At 47.4% G+C, this 25441-nt stretch overlaps 1 protein-coding gene across 2 annotated transcripts in view; it reads right to left on the reverse strand.

Moving 5' to 3' along the window:
• LYN (LYN proto-oncogene, Src family tyrosine kinase) overlaps positions 1 to 25441 on the reverse strand; it is a 147838-nt gene that overhangs the window by 18491 nt on the left and 103906 nt on the right. The gene's annotated exons all lie outside the window — the stretch shown is intronic.

Consider the following 25441-nt stretch of genomic DNA (forward strand, 5'->3'; position numbering starts at 1 on the left):
GCCAGGGCAATGACCAGATGCTTCCCAACTCCAAGTCTATTGAGAGAATATTTCTTTACTGAGAAGAGGGAAAATAGTTTCCAGGTTCCCTTCCAGAATTCACTGTTATTCAGCCCAAATCTCACTCCCTCAGAAAGGTCATCACAATCCTCTCCCTGGCCAAGTCCAAGACACCCCATCTCAGGAAGTTCATGCAGAACTTGGTCTGGAGTGTCTCTATCTAGGAGAATTTTACCTTTTTTGGACTATCACTGCCCTAAAGAAAAACATTTAAATTCAAATTTTAAGTTAAATTTCACTTATTTTCAAAAAGAGAAACTTAATCCAAAGAACAAAGGCTATATTAGGTAGGTCTGGGCTTTAGAGAGACACCTGCTAGGGTGATACCTAAGGTTTCTTCATCCCTGAAGAGACCATTTTTGCTTCCTTGGGGTGATCTTGCCCCTACTGATGATGGATGGTGCTGTTGTCTACATGTATACCCAAGTTGATGTTGAAATTTAATCTTCAATGCAATAGCATTAAGAGGTAGGGCCTGTAGGAGGTAACTGGGTCATGAAAGCTCCTCCATCATGAATGGAACTAGGGCCTTTATTTATTTACTTTTTTTTTTTTTTTTTTTTGACAGGCAGAGTTAGACAGTGAGCGAGAGAGAGACAGAAAGGTCTTCCTTCCATTGGTTCACCCCCTAAATGGCCACTATGGCCGGTGCGCCGTGCCGATCCGAAGCCAGGACCAGTTGCTTCCTCCTGGTCTCCCATGCGGGTGCAGGGCCCAAGCACTTGGGCCATCCTCCACTGCCTCCCCGGGGCCACAGCAGAGAGCTGGACTGGAAGAAGAGCAACCGGGACTAGTACCCAGCGCCCCAACCAGGACTAGAACCCAGGAAGCTGGCACCGCAGGCAGAGGATTAGCCAAGTGAAACGCGGCTCCCGCCTATTTATTTACTTTTAAGGATTTATTTATTTGAAAGGCAAGGTGATAGAGATGAGAGAGAGAGAAATCTTTCATCTGCTGGTTCACTCTCCAAATGCCTACAACAGCTAGCTGGAGGTGGGCCAAGCCTAAGCCGGGGGCCAGGAACTCCATCTGGGTCTGCCATGTGGATTGCAGGGGCTCACGTATTTGGACCATCATCTGCTGCCTCCCAGAGTACACATTAGCAAAATGCTGGAATTGGAAGCAGACCTGGGACTTGATCCTGGGCATTCCAGTATGGGATGCAGGCATCCCAAGAGGCAGCTTACCTCGCTGCACCACAACCTCCACCCCAGGATGAGGGCCTTGACAAAAGATGCTTCGCATAGCATTTGGCCCTTTTCTTGTCTATCTGCCTTCTGTCATGTAAGGATACAACAAGAAGACCCTCTCCTGCCACCAAAGGCTAGCACCTTGACCCTGGCCTTCCGGCTTCCAGAACTGTGGGAAATAAATCCCTGTTCCATCCAGACTGTGGCATTTCATTACAGCAGCACAAACAGACAAAGCCACGTGGTCCAGAAGATGGCAAATGGATGAAGGACAGTTATAGCCATTTTACTCCACGACTCAGAGGGAATAAGGTGGATGATGATACCTTCTCGGCTGGGATGATGTGAGCACCTGTCAGAAGGAACACAACCAGGCTAAAGTTCCACAGGGAACTCTCCTTTCATGCAAATAATTCTATATGTTGTCAAGGGGGATGAAGAGATAGCTGCCACTCCTTTTGGAACTCTGGTAGAGCCAAAAGGAAATTCCTGGAGTCTCGCCATAGGTTAGTGCAAGGGTTTGGAAGGGAATCTAACTTCCCTTCTGTGCACTTTGCAGTTCAATTAAATGTTAAGCCTTAAACTAGTATTTCTTAACTCTGGCTGTGTGTTAAAAACCGCACAGGGAGGGCCAGCGCCACGGCTCACTAGGCTAATCCTCCGTCTGCGGTGCCGGCACACTGGGTTTTAGTCCTGGTCGGGGTGTCGAATTCTGTCCCGGTTGCTCCTCTTCCTGTCCAGCTCTCTGCTGTGGCCCAGGAAGGCAGTGGAGGATGGCCCAAGTGCTTGGGCCCCTGCACCCACATGGGAAGAATCACCTGGCTCCTGCCTTTGGATCAGCGCAACACGCCGGCCATAGCGGCCATTTAGGGGGTGAACCAACGAAAGGAAGACCTTTCTCTCTGTCTTTCTCTCGCTCACTGTCTAACTCTGCCTGTCCAAAAAAAAAAAATCACACAGGGAACTTGTAAACAGTGTCATGCCCTGGGTCTACCCCAACCAATCCAATCTGCATCTAGAGGAGAGGGATCCATGGATGATGTACAGGGAGATCCTGAAGTGAAGCCGGGGCTGGGAACCCTCGAGACCCTGCCTTGAGACACAAAGCGTAGTCTGCATCCAGCACACTGAAGCTGGAGAAGCACGCCCACACTCCATGTAGTCAAAAAGTTCATGGAAAGTGGGATTAAACATAAGTTCATTTTGGTGTAAACATTTTTTGAAATCCAAGTATTTGACAGATCTTCAAAAAGCTCATAAAATGCATATTTTTTTAAAAAAGGTTTTATTTATTTATTTGAGAGGCAGATTACAGACAGAGAGAGGGAGAGACAGAAAGGTCTTCCACCCGCTGGTTCACTCCTCAGATGGCCACAACGGCTGGATCTGGGCTGATTCGAAGCCAGGAGCCAGGAACTTCTTCCAGGTCTCCCACACGGGTGCAGGGGCCCAAGGACTTGGGCCATCTTATACTGCTTTCCCAGGCCATAGCAGAGAGCTGGATGGGAAGTGGAGCAGCAGGGACACGAACTGGCTTGCTCTCATGTGGGATGCCAACACTGCAGGCAGAGGCCTAGCTTACTACCCCACAGCAACGGTCCCTAAAATGCATATTATTAAAAACAACTGTGTCTGTTGTGGGCATTTGGGGAGTGAATCAGAAGATTGGGGCTCTCTCTCTCTTTCTCTGCCTCTGAAACAAAGTTTAAAAAGAAAAGAAAAGGGGCCGGTGCTGTGGCATAGCAGGTTAACGCCCTGGCCTGAAGCGCCGGCATCCCATATGGGTGCTGGTTCAAGACCCGGCTGCTCCACTTCCGATCCAGCTCTCTGCTATGGCCCGGGAAAGCAGTAGAAGATGGCTCAAGTCCTTGGGCCACTGCACCCATGTGGGAGGCCCAGAAGAAGCTCCTGGCTCCTGATTGGCGCAGCTCCGGCCATCTGGGAAGTGAACCATCAGATGGAAGACCTCTCTCTCTTCCTCTTCTCCTCTCTCTGTGTAACTCCAACTTTCAAATAAATAAATAAATAAATCTAAAAAAAAAACGGAAAGAGAAAGAAACTGGTTCAACCTTTTGGTTTTAAATCAAGTGAGGAGCTCCTCTCTGTGGTCATGCAAGCATCACAATGCCACGTCCAGCAAGGGGCAAACACAAGAAAACCCCAACTTCAGCAACCACCTGCTAACACTCAAGAAGTCCCTCATAATGTCTCTGTCCTCCCCATGCTGATGTCTAATTCTGCCTTAGACAGTCTCCGAGTGAGGCTGCTGGAGATCTGAAATGCAAAGCATCCTCATGACTTCGAGTGAGAATAACCCTGTAAGAGGACAAGGTTTCTAGACTCGAGACGCAAAGCCAGCTGCTTCAGTGTGTGATGAGCTTGCGCGTCTCGTGCACTTCAGCTCATGGAGCATGGCGGTCGTGCACTTTTTAGTTCTTCTTTCTGTACCTTTAGAGACATTTTCCCCTCTGATGTTTCTGTGCTTTTTTATCTTCATCTTTACAAAGTGGTTTACCGAGCAAAGTGATAAGGGAGCCCACAGAGGTGCATGATGAAGGCAGTTCCGAGTGTGGTACAAGATGACTGTGCCCAGCAATGCCCTCGGCGGGAGCCAGCGCTGCAGAGTGCATCCATGCTGGCAGCATCACTGTCTTGGGATGACGGACAGAACAGCTGGTGACACGGGGACCACAAGGGGTCTGGTGAAACAGCAGGCTTCTTTTACCCAGGGCAGATTCCAGGCATATGGAAGAGCTTAAAAATGCTGTTTTCTAAAGGGTCAAGGCAGCCTCATCTTGTTAGGTGCCAGATAAATAGATTTCTGGGCTTGTGAAAGGTGAGTCTTCGAGGGAAATCGCTCTCTCTCTCTATCTTTCTCTATTTCCTCCCTTCCCTCCCTTCCTTCCTTCTTTCCAAGGTTTACTTATTATACATGCAGAGTGACAGAAAGAAAGAGGGAAACAGAGACAGAGGGAGATCTTCTGTCCACTGGTTCACTTTCCAAATACCCACAATGGTCAGGGCTGGCCCAGGCTGAAGACAGGAGCCAGGAGCTCCATCCTGGTCTCCCACATGGGTGACAGGGCCCCAAGCACTTGGGCCATCTTCTGCCTCTTTCCTAAGCACATTAGCAGGGAGCTCAATTGGAAGCAGAGCAGCAGCTATTCAAACAGGCACTCCCATATGGGATGCCAGCATTGCAAGCAATGTCTCAACCTGCTGTACCACAATGCCAGCCCTCCAGATAATCCTTTTTGATGTTTTAAGCCAGAATCTGCCTTCCCTCCACTGCCAATCAGCAGAATGCACAGATGCATGTCCACATGCCACTGTGGGCATGCGCTGTGTAAGCACACAGCAGTGCTGTGTCTCTGGTCTGGGGTATATTCTCTCTACATAGTATTTCTCTCTCTCTCTCTCTCACACCTACACCCACACCCACACCCACACACCCTTATATGCTCATGGTGGACAATGTGGGGATGGAGCACAAAATCTAGACTCCTATTTACTTTGCAAATAAGTTTTCCCCGGGAAGAAGGACAAAAAAATGCTGTATCAGACCAAAGTTTTGGGGAGCATTTGAGTTGAGCACATGCATTTCCATTCCCTCTCCAATAACTGAAAATAAGTAAAAAGCCCGCATTCCTCTGCCCTAAGCAAGGAGTGCCTGTGTGAGTGCTCTCAGCAGCCTCTCCCCCCACAGGAAGGCAGCACTGGGCCTCCTGCCCAAGGACCCCCAGCTGCATATCATTGCCAGAGACCACACGGGTGCTCGCGGCAGTTATGCTAAGAACCAAAGCCCTGTGTAGTGGACTTCTTTCATGTGGAATTTCACTCCAGAGGGAAATCCCAATTATATTTTACAAAGCCACACAGGGCTCAAGTGACGTCCCCTGTAAGTGACATAATTAATAGAGGAGTGATGCTACCACCGAGTCACTCTTGTTTCCCCACTTTTCTCAAAGGCCCGAGAAGTCTGTTGATCTCTACCCTCCCAGCAAGCTCTGAGCACCATCCAAGCCTGGGTGCACCCATGGGCTTGGCACATGGACCCACTGCTGTCCCCAGAGAAGCTAAGAGCTGCTCTGGACAAATACTGAAGCGCTGTGTGGGTGACCCCGCCCAGGGAGTCTTGCTCTAGCCCTTGTGTTCATTCGCATTACTGTCGCTTTTCTGAGAAATTGGCATATAACAGGCCATCTTGCTTGGTGAGCTTTTCTTTTTTTGACTTTAATGAGAACTCACATTTGAGTCAGATGACTGAGGGAAAGACAGGAATCAAAGGAACCTCACGGAGGGACTGAATGTGATCTCTCAAGCAAAGCTAACATCTACCTCCAGGAAACTCCAGTCCAAATGAGAAACTGGAACTGAAAATGCAACCTGGCTTAGAACCGGCTGCTTGGAAAACATTTATCATCTAGACAAGCAGTGAGAGAAATTGAACAAGAAACCTGCCAAAGAGCAGCAATGAATGAAAGCCTGGCTTGCCTGTTGCTGCACCTGTTTCAGTGGGCACTGTTTGCCTCTACTCTCTAGAGATGTATTTGCCTCCTATGCTTCAGAGAAAGAGGAACTGAAATAACACTGAGAAGCCTACAAAATAATAACATTAATCAGTCGGAACGGAAAAATGAGTAGAGGTTAAGTAAAACCTAACAGTCTCTCTGAAGGATCCTTCTAACAGGGAACCCCAACATTTAGTCTCTAAGAGACCTAAATAACAACAGCATTGAATAACAACAGAAAAAAAGAGAAGGTTAAGAACACAGGGAGCTTGTCAAGAGAAAGTTGAAGTTAAGAACGCATCTCCTCTGTATTCCAAAAATGACAGCATTTATGTTACAGCACTCAGCACTTGTTACAGGAACACGTCTCTATCAGTAGTGGGTGATCTCTTGGTACTGGCATCGTGGTACAGCAGATTAAGCTGCCACCGGCGACGTCAGCGTCCCATGGGTGCCAGTTCTTGTCCAGGCTACTCCACTTCCCTGCTAATGCACCTGAAAAGGCAGCAGAAGATGCCCTTGCCACCCACACGGGAGACCATGATGAAGTTCCTGGCTCCTGGCTTTGGGCTGACTTAGCTCCAGCTCTTGTGGCCACTTGGTGAGTGAACAAGTGGATGGAAAATTGATCTCTCTCTGCCCACCCTCACCCTCTACCCATAACTCTGCCTTTCAAGTGAAAAAAACAAACCTTTATATAATATTAAAAATATTCACTGATTCCACACAATGAGTCCCTATGGACTTTAATCCATTACTGGGATAGAGGGAGAGATGGAATGTTGTGCACTATCTTTTGTGGGTCAAAATGTCTAGGACATTTTATTTTAGCTTTATTTGGTCACTAGAATATTCTTCTTTGCTAAGCAAAAGTGCTAGAAGTAGCAAAATCTATACTTTGATGATGATGATGATGACGAAGACAACAGCCACCATGTGTTAGCTCTTACTTGCCCAGGCACGGGTAAAACATGCTTGAAGTAGGCAGTATTCAAAATAAGATGAGGAAGGTCTTGGAGAGGTTAAGAATTTCCTAGGAAGATCAGGATTTGAAACCAAGTCTGGATGGTTCCATCATCTGTACCCTTAACCATTTTGCCACACTGGCTTCTTCCTTTAAAAACAGAGTGTGCATCACATTGACAGGAAAAAAGGAGGGAAAATGGAAGTAAGAAAACTAGGGGTGGGGCCAGTGCTGTGGCGTAGTGGGTAAAGCTGCCGCCTGCAGTGCCGGCATCCCATATGGGCACCAGTTCAAGTCCTGGCAGCTCCACTTCCGATCCAGCTCTCTGCTAATGTCCCTGGGAAAGTAGAAGATGGCCCAAGTCCTTGGGTCCCTGCAACCATGTAGGAGACCCAGAAGAGGCTCCTGGCTCCTGCTTTCGGATCGGCATAGCTCCGGCCATTGCGGCCAACTGCAGAGTGAAGCAGCAGATGGAAGACCTCTCTCTCTCTGCCTCTCCTTCTCTCTCTGTGTAATTCTGATTTTCAAATAAATAAATAAATCTTTAAAAAAAATGAAAACTAGGGGCTGGCATCATGGCACAGCAAGTTAAGCCTCCACCTGTGATGCTGGCAGTTCATAGGGGAGTGCTGGTTCGCGTCCTGACTGCTCAGCTTCTGATCCAGCTCTCTGCTAATGTGTCTGGGAAGGCAATGGAAAATGGCCCAAGTATTGGACCCCTTGCCAGCCATGTAGGAGACCTCGATGGAGTTCCTGGCTCCTGCCTTTGACCTGGTCCAGACCTGGCCGTTGAAGTCATTTGAGGAGTGTACCCAGGTGGATAGAAGATATATCTCTCTCACACTATCTCTCCCTCTTTCTCTCTTTGCCTCTCAAATAATCAAATAATAAATAAACGATTTATAAAAATGGCAGATGGAGAACAGTAGGATGATTCTTGAAAAATTGTGAATATTTTAATTATATGACCCAACAATTCCAACTCTTTCAAAACAACTAAAAGTAGAGACTTGAATAAATATTTGAACAACTCAAGTTCATGGCAGCATTATTGATAAGAGCCAAACACTGGAAGCAACCAAAATGTTCCCTGGTGGATGACTACACAAACAAAATGTTGAACAGTCACACAATGGAATATTGTTCAGCCACAAACCGAAGGAAATTCTGACATATGCTACCACACGGATGACCCATGAAGATATCACACTAAGAGAAAGAGGCTAGCTACAAAAGGACAAATCCTGTGATTCTACTTATATGAGGTACTTTGAGTAAGCAAATTCAGAGACAGAAAGTAGGATGGTGGTTAACAGCAGCTGGCAGAGGGAAATGGAAGCTAGGGCTTAGCAGGCACAAAGCTCCATTTGGGACGATAAAATAGTCCTGCAGATGGACGGTGGTGATGGTTGCACAATACTAGGAGCATATTTAATGTCAGTAAACTCTGTGCTTTAAAAAATGGCTAAAATGCAGGCATGCGTTGTGGCTCAGCAAGTTAAGGCACCGCTTGCAACACCCACACCCCACATGACTGTGAAGTTCATGTTCCGGCTGCACTGCTTAGGATCCAGCTTCCTGCTCATGCACCCTGGGGGTAGTGGTTGATGGCCCAAGTACTTGGGTCTCTGTCATCCATGTAGGGGACCATATGGAGTTCTGGACTCCTGGATTTGGTCCAGCCCAGCCGTGGTTGTTGTAGCTATTTGGAAAGTGAACCAGTGGATGAAAGATCTCTGTCTCTCACCTGCCTTTCAAATGCATGGAAATAAATAGAAAAAGAAACATTTTAAAAGGTTAAAATGATGCCTTTTATGTTACATATATTTTACTATAATTTTAAAAATCCCAAATCCCCTCCCTCCAATAAACAACCTTGCTGGAAGCTTCCAGCTGGAGCAGAGCCTCACAAAGGTTACTGGCTGCAGGGAGAACAGCCAGCAGCATGACTCCTGACCACGGGAACGGTGAGGCACAGCACACACCTGATCAGGACCAAGTCAAACCAGGAAGTGGCTAACATTCTCCCATCACTTACTCCCCGGGGAGCTCCTTGATCCAATTTAAGACTGCCAAAGGAACTTGACCATGAAGTCAACACATAATTAAGGATCAGCAGGAAATAGAATGATTATCAACAACATCTAGGACTCTCGTACTCTTTACTACAGATCTGAGACTCTGGGATGAGCTAATGTGTGCTTATACAAAACAGAGGCAAGTGTGCCCTCAGTCTTAGGTTTTCCCCTCTGTGAAATGGGGAAAATTACAGATCAACCTGGTGGAATCCAGATTAAGTTGAGAAGGAGAGTGCAAAAATGTTCAATGCAAGACAGACACTAACTATTACCACTAAACAATAAATATGCTGTTATTAAGAAGACCAAAATCAAGATTTGGTTCAGAATATTGAGCTGATCTTTTAGACCCCAGAAGGCAGCTGCACACAGAAGCACAGTGCAGCCTCAGGCCGGTAGGGAGGCTCACGGAGTGGCTGAGTGTTTGTTTTACTGCCTCCCTTTCCTGACTGGCTGCTGTCAACCTCAGGAAAAGCTACCTTCTGGACTCTGCTCTGCATAATGGTGAGATGGGGATGAACTGCCAATAGTCTGCCTCCCTCCGCATCCATCAGTCATTTGCCACTTCTGCACACCTAGACAGGGCAGTGAGTAAACGACACTTTGGGATTAGCAATCTTTACTGGTACTGCAATGACCTAAATGACCTCACCCTGGATCTGGGGCTAATGAGCTGTGCACCACTTTGAGAGGAGAAGAAGGAAGCAGCAAGGTCTCAATAATATTCCAGCGAGGGAGGGAACAAGAGAAAAGTCACTGGCTTCTGCAGGAGACAGGAGCATGTGACTGCCACAGTCACGATGCCACAGAGGTGCGATGTGCATGGACTCCACAGGAATTCAGAGTGCTGCAATTTGACAGACAACTCATTCTCTTCAAACACCAATTTTGGGCCAGCGCTGTGGCTCACTAGGCTAATCCTCTGCCTGTGGCGCCGGCACCCTGGGTTCTAGTCCCAGTTGCTCCTCTTCCAGTCCAGCTCTCTGCTGTGGCCCAGGAGGGTAGCGGAGGTTGGCCCAAGTGCTTGGGTCCCTGCACCGGCATGGGAGACCGGGAGGAAGCACTCAGCTCCTGGTTTCCGATTGGTGCAGCACCAGCTGTAGCGCCCATTAGGGGAATGAACCAATGGAAGGAAGATCTTTCTCTCTGTCTCTCTCTCACTGTCTATAACTCTCTGTCTTTCTCTCTAACTCTGCCTGTCAAAAAAACAAACAAACAAACAACAACAACAACAACAACAACAAAAAACCATCAATTTTGCCCAGGGAAAACAAGCTGGGAATGTAAAGAGATTTGAAAACATTCATACTCTGACCTTGTTATCTGGCTACTGGGATCTGTAATAAGGAAACAGTGAAATAAGCATGCATTGTTTTTATAGGAGAAAAACTGGAGATGCTCCCAGTGCTGTCTCTAAGAGAATGTTAAGAGAATTATGATATAGTCAGAGAAATAGCACATTATATCATGATAGGTACATTCATGTTTATGGAGCATTTTAAACATGATGAAAAACTCTTTATAATATTCAGTTAGAGGCCGATGTTGTGGCATAGTGGGTAAAGCTGCCGCCTGCCACACTAGCATCCCATATGGGCATCAGTTTGTTTCCTGGCTGCTCTACTTCTGATGCAGCTCCCTGCTAACGCACCTGGGAAAAGCAGCGGAAGATGATCTAAGTGTCTGGGCCCCTGCCAACCACGTGGGAGACCTGGAGGAATCTCCTGAATTTGGCCTGGCCCCGCCCTGGCTGTTGAGGTCATCTGGGGAGTGAACCAGTGGCTGGAAGAACTCTCTTTCTCTGTAACTCTTTCAAAATAAACAGATAAATCTTTTTAAAAATTCAATTAATTACATACAGATGTATAAGAGTACATACAGTACAGACCTAATGTATATTTAAAAAATAATAATAATAAAGGACAGATGCTGAAGAGCTAATAGAAAAGATTTGCAAAGGGCTTAGACAAAGAGTTCCCAGAGAAATAAATTGCAAACAAAGAATAAATACAAAAAGGGATGCTTGATCTCGTCTATATTAAATAAGCACAAAGGGGTGGGTGTTGTGGTGCAGCAGGTTAAGCCATCACTTGGGACACCTGCATCTCATATAAGAACACCAGTTTGAGTCCTGTCTACTCTGCTTCTGATCCAGCTTCCTCTTAATGCATCCTTGGAGGAAGCAGGTCATGGCCCAAGAACTTGGTTCCCTTCCCAAACTTGTTTTCCCTGACCCAGATGGAGTATTGAACTCCTGGCTTCTTCCAGGCCCAGCCCTGGCTGTTGCATGTATTTGGGGAATGAGAGTGGATGGAAGATTTCTCTATCTGTCTCTCTCTGTTGCTCTGCTTTTCAAGTAGATTAAAACAAATACATAAACATTTTTTTATAAACCAAACACAAATGACAATGATGAAAACAGCCAGTCTCAGCAAAAGGCAATCTCATTTTTGAGAAAGATTACTGAGAAATCATCAAAACTTAAAAGGTGTATACATACACTTTTGGTACAGGAGATCTATAACCTGGAATGTATCCTTCAAACATACTTGTACACAAACATCCATCTAGAAGAATCACTGCCACACACTGTTACAGTAAAAAAGCAAAAACAACCCACCCCCACCCAGCAAGAAACAGCACAAATGTCCGTCAACAAGGGAATGCTGGCATAGATCATGGGCCATCTACTCAGCAGGACACTAAGCAGCTTTTAAAAGAATCAGGGAGGGCCGGCGCCGTGCTCAACAGGCTAATCCTCTGCCTTGCGGTGCCGGCACACCGGGTTCTAGTCCCGGTTGGGGCGCCGGATTCTATCCCGGTTGCCCCTCTTCCAGGCCAGCTCTCTGCTATGGCCCGGGAAGGCAGTGGAGGATGGCCCAAGTCCTTGGGCCCTGCACCCGCATAGGAGACCAGGAGAAGCACCTGGCTCCTGGCTTCAGATCAGCGTGATGCGCCGGCCGCAGCAGCCATTGGAGGGTGAACCAACAGCAAAAAGGAAGACCTCTCTCTCTCTCTCTCTCTCTCTCTCTCTCTCTCTCGGCAGCCATTGGAGGGTGAACCAACGGAGGTGAACCAACGGCAAAAAGGAAGACCTTTCTCTCTCTCTCTCACTATCCACTCTGCCTGTCCAAAAAAAAAAAAAAAAGAATCAGGGAGATCATCAAAATATTCAAGGCATATTAAGCTATCAAGTTGCAATATAATATGCATTGTATAATTCTATATGTCGGGAAAGAAATGAATGACCTTTGTCCTTCATTTATATCAGTATATGGAAAAATGCATTAGAAATATTAAAACTGGGACCACAGAGTCAGAGAATAAGCTTTTGTGTTGATAAGCCACAGTATAGCTTGGCTTTTTTTTTTTTTTTTGACAGGCAGAGTTAGACAGAGAGTTATAGACAGTGGGAGAGAGACAGAGAGAAAGGTCTTCCTTCCATTGGTTCACTCCGCTAATGGCCACCACGGCTGGCGCTGCACCGATCTGAAGCCAACAGCCGGTGCTTCCTCCTAGTCTCCCATGCGGTGCAGGGACCCAAGCACTTGGGCCATCTTCCACTGCCCTCCCATGCCACAGCAGAGAGCTGGATTGGAAGAGGAGCGACTGGGACTAGTACCCGGCGCCCCAACCGGGACTAGAACCCGGGGTGCCAGTGCTTCAGGCAGAGGATTAGCCAAGTGAGCCATAGTGCCGGCTGGCTTTTCTTATTTTTAAAATCACTAAAAGTGGGGCCAGCGCAGTATTGTCTCTGTGGTGTAGCGGGTAAAGCTGCAACCTGCAGTGCCGGCATCCCATATGGGTGGCCACTTGAGTCCTGGTTGCTCCTCTTTTGATCCAGTTCTTTGGCCATGGCCTGGGAAAGCAGTAGAAGATGGCCCAAGTCCTTGAGCCCCTGCACTCGCTTGGGAGACCTGGAAGAAGCTCCTGGCTCCTGGCTTTAGATTACAGCCATTGCAGCCATCTGGGGAATGACCAGTGGATGGGAGACCACTCTTTGTCTCTTTCTTTGCCTCTGCCTTTCAAATAAATAAATAAATCTTTTTAAAAAATCACTATTAGTGCTAAAACTTAAAAATAAGTTGTAAAAAATGGAGATATGGCATAAAAACACGGACATGTTTGTGACAGCTTTGGAATCATAAGATCCAAGTGATATTTTCCCAATAATTCCAATTTACTTTCTAGTAAGAAAAAAGTTCTGTCTTAATAAATGAGATTCAATAAAGCTTCCATTTTCCCCTAGCATGACTACTTGTTTTATGGTTTTTTTTGTTTGTTTGTTTGTTTAAAGATTTATTTATGTATTTGAAAGGCAGAGTTACAGAAAAGGAGAGACAGAAACAGAGAGATAAGTCTTCCAACTGCTGGTTTACTCTCCACAATGGCCAGGGCTGGGCAGGACCAAAACCAGGAGCCAGGAGCTTCATCTGGGTCTCCCACTTGGGTGCAGGGGCTCAAGCACTTGGGCCATTTTCTGCTGCTGTCCCGGTTGCATTAGCAGGGCGCCAGATAGGAAGAAGTGGCGCACTCAGGACTCGAACCGGGACCCATATGGGATAGCAGCACTGCAGTGGGTGGCTTAACTTACTATGCCATAGCCTTGGCCTGGACGACCAGTTTTGTGCTACATGAACTTTGAAGGACTTCTAAGATTATTCATATTTGCATAATCACATCAATGACAAGAGTTAACAGCAAACAACAAGGGATGTAGTCTAGAGCTCTGGTCACTTGTGGCTTCACTGGGAGATGCTCTCTGAGTATGCAAAAAATTTAGAAATCCATGTCCATGAAAGGTCTTCAAAGAGTTCATTGAAGGAGTGTTGGGCCTGGTGGTGGAGACGCCTATATCCCACGCCGAGTGACCAAGTTTGAGTCCTGGCTATGCATCCTGACCCCAGATTTCTGCTTATGCAGTCCCTATGAGGTAGTGGTGATGGTTCAAGTAATTGGGTTTCTGTCACGCACATGGATTGACATCTTGCCTCCTGGCTCTAGCCACAGCCAGTTCCCCAGCTATTGGAAAGTGAATCAGCATATATAAGCTCTCTTTCAAGTTTCAAATAAATTAGTTAAAACATGTTTATAAGGTCATGGAAGATTCCTATTATGAAAAAACTATGCCTAGAATTCAAAATTTTTTGTAGCAAAATCAACTTTTTGGTTTTTTTTAAATCCCACTTCCCAGGAATTTAAAATGGGAAATGTTTTTTGCTACTTTTTATTGAAGAGTGACAATAATTACCAATCACTGAATAAATATATACCATGTTGTGTAACTAGGCAAAGAAAACACATGGCATGCACCTGTGCTATCTTCCGTCTTAAACAAAACACCTTAAAGAACCTGAGTTTCGTTAGGCTAAAAAGAACTCGCATCGCAAGCCAGAACCTGAGCTCTGAAAACAATCCCTGACTTATTTAGCCTGCAACAAACTGGAAGGAAGCTGCAGGAAGGTCCAGTGTACTCCAAATATACCTGCAACAGACCGGCTATCGTCTTCATTCATACTTCAACCCCTTTGAAGTGAGTCATCAAAATAATGTGTGTTTATGGCGGAGCGAACGGGTTTTCCATCTCCTAAGGACACGGGAGCAGGAGGCGGTGGAATGGGACCTGGAATGACTGAGTCCAAGGAAGAAATGCATCAAGCATTTTGCTCACCAGATAGAATTCATCCATGCCCAGTCATGTGGGAAAACAGTTACTGGGCTGTACTGACTTACAGTAGTGAGAGAAGTACCACGCCTCCCAAGCAGCTTTCCCTTGTAAGATGGATGACCTAAGAAAATGCTCACTCACTGTCAGCAAACTCTCAATGGCAGTGTTTCCTGGACTCATCCAAGCCCACAGGGATACGTGTGCTTTGTGCACTGCCCTCTTTTTGACCACCAGGAGGGACACCCAGAAAACTACAGATGTTTTTTACTATTTTCATTTCTTTGAAAGGCAGACAGACAGAGACACAGAGAGACACAGAGATCTTTCATCTGCTGGTTCACTTCCCAAATGCCTGTAACAGTTGGAGCCGAGCCAGGCTGAAGCCAGGAGCGTGGAACTCAGTCTGGGTCTCCCATGTGGGTGGCAGAGACCTAAGTACTTGAGCCAGCACCCCTGCATCCCGGGGTGCACACTAGCAGGAAGCTGGATTTCAAAATGGAGCCAGGACTCTAATCCAGGCACTCAGATATGAGAGGCAGGTGTTCCAAGCAGTGGCTCAACTGACACTGAGCCAGACACCTGCTCCTGTGGATTTGAAACAAGAGCCCAAGATCAGTCCTACAAACAGGCAAGTTTATGAATTCAGCAACAATGAGTTCCATAGAAACAAGAGAATAAAAATCTCAAGGAAAGATATAACTCCCAAAAGCTGACTTGTTGGCCAGCACCGAGGCTCACTAGGCTAATCCTCCACCTGCGGCGCTGGCACCCTGGGTTCTAGTCCCGATTGGGGCTCCGGATCCTGTCCCGGTTGCTCCTCTTCCAGTCCAGCTCTCTGCTGTGGCCCGGGAGTACAGTGGAGGATGGCCTAAGTGCTTGGGCCCTGCACCCCATGGGAGACCAGGATAAGCACCTGGCTCCTGGCTTTGAATTGGTGCAGCATGCCGGCCGTAGCGGCCATTTGTGGGGTGAACCAATGGAAGGAAGACCTTTTTCTCTGTCTCTCTCTCACTGTCTAACTCTGCCTGTCCAAAAAAAAAAAAAAAAGCTAACCTGTCACAAGACTGCCTGCAGGCAAACAGCCATCACGAGGGCTTTAGCCTGCATTCTGAGTGAGGCAGAGGGTAATGGGAGGACTGAGCACAGGATGTGAGATCTGATCTGTGTTGTACAAGCCGTGCTCAGCAGTCATGTCAGGTGAGCAGGAGCTGAGGCACAAGACTAGGTAGACAGCTATTAAGTGATTCTTCCAAAGAAGAGTACTTGCTCAATTTGGGTCAGAGAGACAGGGGTCAGGAAAGTGCATCGACTGGGAAGGCAGAATCCTTGCTGAAGGATCGGATACACAGTGTAAGAGAAAGAGAATTGGGGCCAGTGTTGTGGAACAGTGGATAAAGCTGCTGCCTGCGATGCTAGCATTCCCTGTGGATTCTGGTTGGAGACCAGCTACTCCACTTCTGAATCAGCTCCCTGCTAATGCACCTGGGAAAGCAGCGGAAGATGGTCCAAGTGCTTGGGCCCCTGCACCCATACGAGAGATCCAGAGGAAGCTCCTGACTCCTGGTTCCGGCATGGGCCACGCCCTGGCCATTTCAGCCATTTGGGGAGTGAACCAGAGAATGGAAGATCTTTCCTCTCTCTCTCATTAAAGGAAAAGAGAGAGAAAGAGAGTTGACAGGAGCTCCAGAGTTTGGGATCTGACACCGGAATGTCGGGGCTGCTTGAACAGAAGGACAGGAGATGATGGGAGGGGCAGGTTTTGGAGGAGGGAGGACAGAGCTCAGTGGGAGCACGTGGAGCTTGCCATGTCTGCTGCACTTCCACGTGGAGGCACTGAGGAGGCAGTGAGCTCAAGGGAGCAGTGAGTAGGAGACAGAAACTTTGGGGGTAGTCAGAGTATAGACAAACGCAGTGGATCAAATCAGGTCCCTGCTTGCCCCCGGCCCCCTTGCCCAAATTCAGTCACTTGGAACTACAAAATGTGACCTTACTTGGAATTAAGTTTTTGCAGATTTAAGAAATGAAGGCTCTCAAGAAAAGACCACATGCCAGCTTGAGGGTGGGCTCTAAATCCAGTGACTGGTCTCTGTAAGAGAAAGGCAGAAGCCGGCACCGCGGCTCAATAGGCTAATCCTCCGCCTTGTGGTGCCGGCACACCAGGTGCTAGTCCCGGTCGGGGCGCTGGATTCTGTCCCGGTTGCCCCTCTTCCAGGCCAGCTCTCTGCTATGGCCCGGGAGTGCAGTGGAGGATGGCCCAAGTGCTTGGGCCCTGCACCCCATGGGAGACCAGGAGAAGCACCTGGCCCCTGCCTTCGGATCAGCGCGGTGCGCCAGCCGTGGTGGCCATTGGAGGGTGAACCAACGGTAAAAAGGAAGACCTTTCTCTCTGTCTCTCTCTCTCACTGTCCACTCTGCCTGTCAAAAAAAAAAAAAAAAAAAGAGAGAGAGAGAGAGAGAGAAAGGCAGAGAGAGAGGTCAGAGACAGAGACACAGAAGGCATGAAGACAGAGATGGAGATCACAGCGACACTGGCACAAGCCATGGAACCTAGCCCTGTGACACCTGGGCTTCCGACTATGGCCTCCAGGACGGTGAGAGAGAGAATTCCTACTGTTTGAAGCTTTCCTGCATCCCTAAGACAGCCATGCAATGCTCTCAATGAGCTCACCTTGGAGGTGAGGGTAGAGAAAGAGAAGGACTGAGTTCAAGGACATCCCAAGGTTTAAATGTTGGGGAAGAAGTGCTCAGTGAACAGCCCTAGAAGCCACGTGAAGAAAACAGGGAAGAGAGAGAGCAATTGCTGCTGCCTGGCCACATGGGAAGGAGCTGAAAAATGCCCTTGGCTGTAGCATTGTGGTGCACGGCAGGGGACGTTTGGGGGTGGGGGGCACTGGTGCCTTGTCCAGAGTTGCTTTGGTCAGTGGTGGCAGGGTCAAAAGGGAGTGGGAAGAGAGGACCCAGACAAAGTGTATGGTCAGAATAGGGGGAGAGGAACACGGGGGCAGAGCTGGCTGGAGGGGGTCTGGGGAAGAGGGCAGACGAATTTCTCTAGGAATAATTTCCCTGAGTACACAAGCAAGGGAAATGCTAGCGCAGTTTCTAGGACAGTGCTCTGCAACAGCAAGAGAGGATGGGCCTGGTCCTAATGCAGGTGGCTGCCCCATGAGAAAGGAGGGAACAGGCCATGGAGGCATGGGCTGTCTGCCAACGGCCTCCCCTTGCTCAATGAAAGACACGGCAAGGTCATCCGTGGAGGCAGACGGGTGAGGAGGAGAAGATTGGCAGATGGGGTGGGGGGCAGGCGAAGGTGTGGGTGAGACAGAGAGGAAGGGGGCCATGTAGCTGGATTCCAGGCACCTCAGGGTGTGGTCTTAGTTTAGAACTGCAAAGAGCCAGCTCCTCACATCAGCACTAGTCCAGTTGTTGGGTGGACATGGGAACAAAACAGCGACGAACTAGGCTTGCCTGAGGCTAGGACTTCACCAGGCATGGATGGCAAGGGCGGGAAGGGCAACAGCCTACACCGGGGCTAGGGCAGGAGAGAACAGCACAGGTGGGAGGAGGCGTGGAGACTGAGAAGGAACCATGGATCTCAAGTGCTGGAGAGGCCTGGGAGGGGTGAGGTGGAGCACTGGAGAGCGATGATGGACGGGAAAGCAAAGAGTGGAGGGACTGCAGTGAGGGTCACCCACACAGCGGCTCAGCGGGGAGAGGACACAGACCACTCAGAATGAGGACGTGGGTGTGTGCCAGAGCTGAGGGTCAATGCATGGGGAGCCCAGGACACTGAGGTGAGGTGGGACTGACTGGTGGTGTGGACTTCAAAGTTGGGGCTCCTTGGCAGGTGGGGTGGTGAGAAGGCCTGAAGCAGTAAAGAGGGTGCGGCAGCATAGGTCCTGGTAGGGTAGCTGTCAGACTGCAGCTGGAACATAGGGCATATCTAACAATTCAAGGGGCCTTCAGAAAGGGCAGGGGTGATGGGGGCAGCTAAAGTGCCGCTTGGGGCACCTGCATCCCATATGGGAGTGCCTGGGTTCAAGCTCGCTCCTAATTCCAGCTTCATGTTAATATAGGTGCTGGGAGGCAGCAGGTGATGACTCAGGTGGACACTCACACTGAGTTCCTGGCTTCTGGCTTCAGTCTGTCCCAACCCTGGCTGTTTTGGGTATTTGGGGAGTGAACCAGCAGATGGCAGACTGTTCTCTGTCTCTCTGCCTTTCAAATTTAATTATTAAAAGTTTATGGAGGGGCCTGTATTGTGGCATAGGGGAGGTAAGCTGCCACCTGCAATGCTGGCATGCAATATGAGTGCCTGTTCGAGTCCTGGCTGCTCCACTTCTGATCCAGCTCTCTGCTAATGTCCCTGGGAAAGCAGCAGAAGATGGCCCAGGTCTTTGGGCCCCTGCACCCATGTGGGAGACTCAGAGGAAGCTCCTGGCACCTGATTTCTGCCTGGCCTAGCCCTGGCCATTGTGACCATTTGGGGAGTGAACCAGTGGATGGAAGCTCTCACATTCTTTCTCCTTCTCTTTCTCTCTCTGTAACTCTGCTTTTCAAATACACAGATATTTTTTAATTTTTTAAAAAACAGTCATGGAAAATAGAATTAAAAGATTATTTTGTTGCAAAAAATTGAAACCCATGTGTAGGCCTTTAGGATATCCATTTTCCATGAAGTTTTTGAAGACACTTTATAGATATCTTAATCAACAAATGTGCAAGTAGATAGTTCTGTAACACATAGCACTGCCCAGATCATTAGATTATAGACACTGGGGTTGGGAGTGGAAAAATTAATAAGAGTTGGAAATCTTGACTTCATGGGGAAGAACACACCCACCCATCAGCAGGTGAATTCCAGCATGGCCCTGGCCAGCAGGTGCACCCAACTGGCTCTGCTCAGCATGCTCAAGAGGCCACCGACAGCCTTGAGTGACACTGAGGAGGAAAAACCTGTTCTGTTGTGTTTTCCCCCTTCGAATTAAGCCAAATGTACCCACTGGCAGCTGGCTTCAGTGTCAAGGACTTCATTTATAATTCCTCCTGCTGTGCTTTACGCCACAAAGAGCGTGAACAAAGCAAGTCTTTGTCTTTTCCTGCAGGCCCAGGTACTTATATCCTACTTCCTTTTTCTTTTCTCCCTTTTATTTCAACCATGAAGGCATGTTTTGTGCAAAGAAAGCAAACCCACAGAAGAAGAAGAAGAAATTACTTCATGGCTAACTACATCTGAACAGTGACTCAGAACAGCTATACAAAATCAGTTTCTTTGAGTTGCTTGTTCAGAGCCAGAGGAAGCAGAGAGTAAAGAATCCGTTGTTGTCAATGGAAATAGAGGCTGCTCTCACTTTACCTGGTCAGTATAGCCATTCAGCAAAGCCCTGTTGAGCACCTACCCTATGCAAGATGCTGTACTAAGTTCTGGGTACCAGGACAAACAAGGACTTATAAAGCGATGCAGCATGCAGGCCATGACGCGAAAGCAGCAGACAGGAAGCTGAGATACAAGGTTGGAGGAGCAGGAGAAAGAGGCCTGGAGAAGGGTGGTTTGGGTTTCACCATGTGAAAGCATCCCGTCAGATACTTAAACATGGCTAAAATGGTGTACTTTAGGTTTTGCATATTTTATCATCATAAAAAAATGCGAAGAAATAAATAGTCCAACCGCTTACACCTACTCAGTGGAGTTTGGAAAGAGGGATGCCATAGGGTCACTTACAACACACAAAACACTTCTACAAAATACGTGGATGGTTATTAGAAATTCAAATGTAATGAGGCAGCACCAGGAAAGAGGAAGCTGCACTAGCACAGGTGAGGGGTGATGGTGACCTGGAGGAGGGAGGTACACTCAGGAGAAGTCTTCAGAGTAAGATGGCCCAAGTGCTTGGGTCCCTGCCAAGATGAAGCTTCTGGTTCCTGGCTTCAGTTCAGCCCAGCTCTGGCCGCTGCGGCCATTTGGGAAGTGAACCAGCACATGGATGAGTCTGTCTCTCTCTCTGTTCCTCCTTCTCTGTGTACTTCTGCCTTTCAAATAAATAAATCTTTTTTTAAAATGTGATTTAAATTTAATCCTGAGAGTAGTTACTATGTAATAGAAATATCTAGGTCTTGGAAATAAAGATTTTTGGACAAAAATCAAAAATAAAACTAAGGAAATCTTTAATTCTGGGGTGAGTGTTGTTGCACAGTGGGTTAAGCTGCTGCTTGAAATGCCCACATCCCCATACTACACTGCTGATTTGAACCACAGCTTCTCCACTTCTTTTTTTTTTTTTTTCTTTTTGACAGGCAGAGTGGACAGTGAGAGAGAGACAGAGAGAAAGGTCTTCCTTTGCCGTTGGTTCACCCTCCAATGGCCGCCGCGGTAGGCGCGCTGCGGCCGGCGCACCGTGCTGATCCAAAGCCAGGAGCCAGGTGCTTCTCCTGGTCTCCCATGGGGTGCAGGGCCCAAGCACTTGGGCCATCCTCCACTGCACTCCCTGGCCACAGCAGAGAGCTGGCCTGGAAGAGGGGCAACCGGGACAGAATCCGGTGCCCCGACCGGGACTAGAACCCGGGGTGCCGGCGCCGCAAGGCGGAGGATTAGCCTATTGAGCCGCAGCGCCGGCCAGCTTCTCCACTTCTAATCCATCTTTCTACTAATGTATCCTGGGAGGCAGCAGATGATGGCTTCAGTCCTTGGGTCCCCAACACCCCAATGGAAGACTCAGATGTGTACTGAGCTCCTGGTCTTGGCCTGACCCAACACTCGCTATTGTGAACATACAGGGAGTGAACCTGCAAATAGAAGATCTCTCTCTATCTCCCTCTCTCTGTTGCTCTGATGTTCTAATAAATAAATAATCATTTTCTAAAGAAAGAAATAATTCTGATAGCAAAATCCATGAAGGCAAAATGATAGGCATCACAGTAGTGGCTGCTGAAAAATGATCACAGGATCAACTCCATCATGGGATGACGGCAGAGTGTAGAGGAAAGAGCCAATTTTCTGGAGATAAAGGCAAGATACAAGTCCCAGCAATTCCATTTGCAAGTAGTCTTTAAAAAGTTCACGGAAAATGTGTGTCATGAAAAACTGCATGGATTTCAAAATGTTTTGGCACCAAAATAAACATGTTTCATTTCCACCTTCCATAAAATTTTTCAAGTCCTTTTGTACCAGCCCAGTAACCTTGGACAAGTTCAAGTTCACTTTCTCATCTGTCCCATTCAAGGCTGTTGGGCTCAAATTGGATAATGGAAGTGGAAGTGCTTTATCAACCAGAAGGAGCTAAAACACATGTCTCTCGCAGCCACGGTTGCAACAACTTTGCTTTTTGGTTTTTACTGCAGTTTACAGATAACTGCCCATTTCCTTTTGGCTAAGTTTTGCACTTCTAGAGTGTTTCCACCAAAGAGCAAAACATACATGGAATCACTTGGTCTGTATGACAAGAGGCTTTATCTGACCGCCAAGCTGCAAACTCTGAATTCTGCCTTTCTTTTTCCTCTCAGTTTACAGTCAAGGATTCTCCGCTTCTGTGATGCAAATTCCCGCCCATCACAACCGCTTCTCTCCAAGTTTATCTGCTTTCTGATACAGGGCAAAGGCTAGAAAGGAAGTGTGCAAAGTCTCTCTGCTCTGAATTATCAATCTTCTTTTGCGAAGGAGCCATTTTCCTATGACACTGTAGAAAGCACAAAACTACTTTATTGAACACAAAGAGAAGAGCAGTGAGGGAATCTGCACTTGTCAGGATTTAATCCGCACGGAACGCAGAGGAAGGCACCTGGGCTGAGGGGTGGTCAGGGAGTGTGGGATTGCCCAAAGGCCCCAGCACGCCTCTCCGAGTTCATTCTGAGACAGGAAGCGATGCAATCATCCCCTGCATGAACTGGGAGGCTGTCATGAGAACCAGCCACTTCCTGTCCGCGGGAGAATGGGGAGAGGAATGTAGAACACGAGGAAGGGGATGACGGGGACAGGGAAGAGGAGGCCTGGCGGAGACAATCGGAAAAGTCCCCACTGTGCCCCTGACTGCATTCCCCTGTTGGGGCTGGGATAAGTAAGCTGACCTATTTCTACTCTGTAACAATAGCAAGGATTTACAAAGTCAAACTAAAGGATAGGACATAGAGGTCTTGACTTTGAAAAACTTCTGACTGTCAAAATAATGCTTTCTGAGATAAGCTATGTAATCAATGCAAAATGCCCAGGCAACAAAAGAAAATCATTCTCTGGGTACAGCACACACCCCAGTGTGTATAATTCCTGGAGAACTGTGGCACAGATCAGGCTCTTCAACAGGCTGGATAGCTAGTGACCCATCTGCCAGGGTCCCACTTTTCCACATCCCCACAGTGGGGCAACCTTTCAGGACACTCCTCAAAAAGTCCCTCGATCAACAGGGGCACTGAAGGCAGGCACCACCCAAGCAGTGGGCCTCTTGTGTCAAGCGATTCAAGTTTATCAGACTTCTGCTTTCTCCATTTCCTGACCTGCTAGCTACACAGCATCAGGAGCTGCACCTAACCTCACTACTCTTCCTCTTGCTGCACAATGGTGGTCTGCACGCTGTGGTCCTGGAATCCCCGGGGTGCCACGGAGCTGCTCAGGGGCGGCAGAGAGTTTGAGGACAGGGGAAAGGGCAGGAATGCTGGACCCTGTCCCCTCCCTTCTGTTCCACCATAGCGGATGACCCAAAAGCAGGGCAGCCCCTGAGTGGCAGGGCCAGGATGCACACTTCAGTCTTCAGATGCTAAGTTCCAGCTCTGCCCGCAACACCTGCTACCCTCTTCTCTGCAGGAATGTGTTCTAAGACTCCCCCAGTACGTTCAGAAATCACGGAGAGTACCAAGCCTGTTTATACCACCTTTTTTTCTAACATACTCATATATACCTAGGATCAGGTTTAATTTATAAATTAGGAATACTCCTGGCGCTGTAATGCTGGCATCCCATATGGGCACTGGTTTGAATCCTGGCTGCTCCACTTCCGATCCAGCTCTCTGCTATGGGCCTGGGAGCTCAGCAGAAGATGGCCCAAATCTTTGAGCCCCTGCACCCATGTGGGAGACCCGGAAGAAGCTCCTTGCTCCTGGCTCCAGATTGGCACAGCTCCGGCCGTTGCGGCCATTTGGGGAGTGAACCAGCGGATGGAAGACCTCTGTCTCTGTCTCTACCTCTCTTTCTCTCTCTGTGTAACTGAGTTTCAAATAAATAAATATATCTTTAAAAAAAAAATAGGCATAATGGAAGGCCAAGACACTCTGGAAAAAAAAAAAAAAAGATGACCTAATATGAAAGATCTCCACGTGTGAGATCCCAGTGGAAAGAACGGGTCACCAAAGGGGGAGGTGCCTTTCTCTGAAGGGAGGAGAGAACTTCCACTTTGACTATGACCTTGTCTAAATATGATAAGAGTCGGTGAACTCAGAGGGCTTCCATAGCCTTGGAAACTCATGACTGGAGCCTAGGGAGATTACTGATGCCATAAATAAGAGTGTCAAATTGTTAAGTCAACAACAGGAGTCACTGTGCACTTACTCCTCCTGTAGGATCTCGGTCCTTAATGTGCTGTACATTGTGATTTAATGCTATAACTAGTACTCAAACAGTATTTTTCACTTTGTGTTTCTATGTGGGTGCAAACTGTTGAAATCTTTACTTAATATACACTAAACTGATCTTCTGTATATAAGAGAAATGAAAATGAATCTCGATGTGAATTGAAGGGGAGAAGGAACGAGAAGGGGGAGGGTTGCGGGGAAGCCATTGTAATCCATAAGCTCTACTTTGGAAATTTATATTCATTAAATAAAAGTTTTTAAAAAATAGGCATAGTAAGAAGACAACAGTAACTAATAGTAAGATAGAATAGTTACAATAATATACTACAATAAGTTATGATTTGTGGAAATTCCCATTCAATACTTTAGGACTATGGGCAACTATAGAAAGCTGAACTGTGGGAAGCAAAATCACAGTTAAGGGGGGACACTGCCCTCTACTGCAGAGTATGTGGCCTGATCTTATCTTACTCTGAGTACTTTATCAGTGTACCCATTCATTCCTCTGATCTCCCTATCAAGGCCTTGTCAATTTCCCAACTAAGAAGGTCTGGGGGAAGAAATGGGAGCCAGAAAAGGCTATCAGGAAGATCACCCTTCCCTGGAACTTCTAGAAGTCTCTTGTGCCAGATACAGCAGGTGTTCGGCCTCGTTGTGAAGATCTCAGTTATGACATCCAGGACCCACGTCGGAGGGCCTGGGATTGATGCCCAGCTCCAGCTCCTGATTCTAGTTCCTGGCTAATGCAGACCCTGGAAGACAGCCAGTGACGGCTCAAATAATTGGGTCCCTGCCACCATGATGGGAGACCTGGACGGTGTTCCTGGCTCTCAGCTTTGGCCACAGCTCAGTCCCAGCCATCGTTGGCTTTTGGGGAGTGAACCAATAGATGGGAACTCATTTTCTCTCTCATCTCATGAATAAATAAACAAATATTTGAAAACAAAATCTCTTGATCTTTTGTACTGTATACATCAGGTTTCTTGGGGCATGGCTTCCCAAAACAAATCAGTATGACCAATACTGAGAAAAAAAAAACAAGTAGATTACTGAATATGATAATGGCCACAAAGAAACTATTTAAAAGTCAGGAGCTGGCATCTTTCAAACACATATTTCTTTGATATACCAGGTACAGTGCTGCAGTTCTGGGTAACTTGCCTCTGCTCTTACATATACTTCCGGAAATATGTGAATACAAAATAAACTAATGTGCAACTCCTGGTCAATACCAGAACAATTAGCAATGAATATTCTCAGAACCCTAATGACACACGCAGTAAGAAAGAAGGAGAAAAGGGAAGAGCAGGAAAGTAGGAAATACAGTTCCTGTTTTCAAGAACACCGAAGACTTAAACATTATCAGTACATTCAAGTCAAACCTTAGAACATATGCATCAAGTAAAAATCACTGTGCT

Source organism: Lepus europaeus, chromosome 4 (assembly GCF_033115175.1).
Source record: "Lepus europaeus isolate LE1 chromosome 4, mLepTim1.pri, whole genome shotgun sequence".
In the NCBI taxonomy this organism is placed as follows: Eukaryota; Metazoa; Chordata; class Mammalia; order Lagomorpha; family Leporidae; genus Lepus; species Lepus europaeus.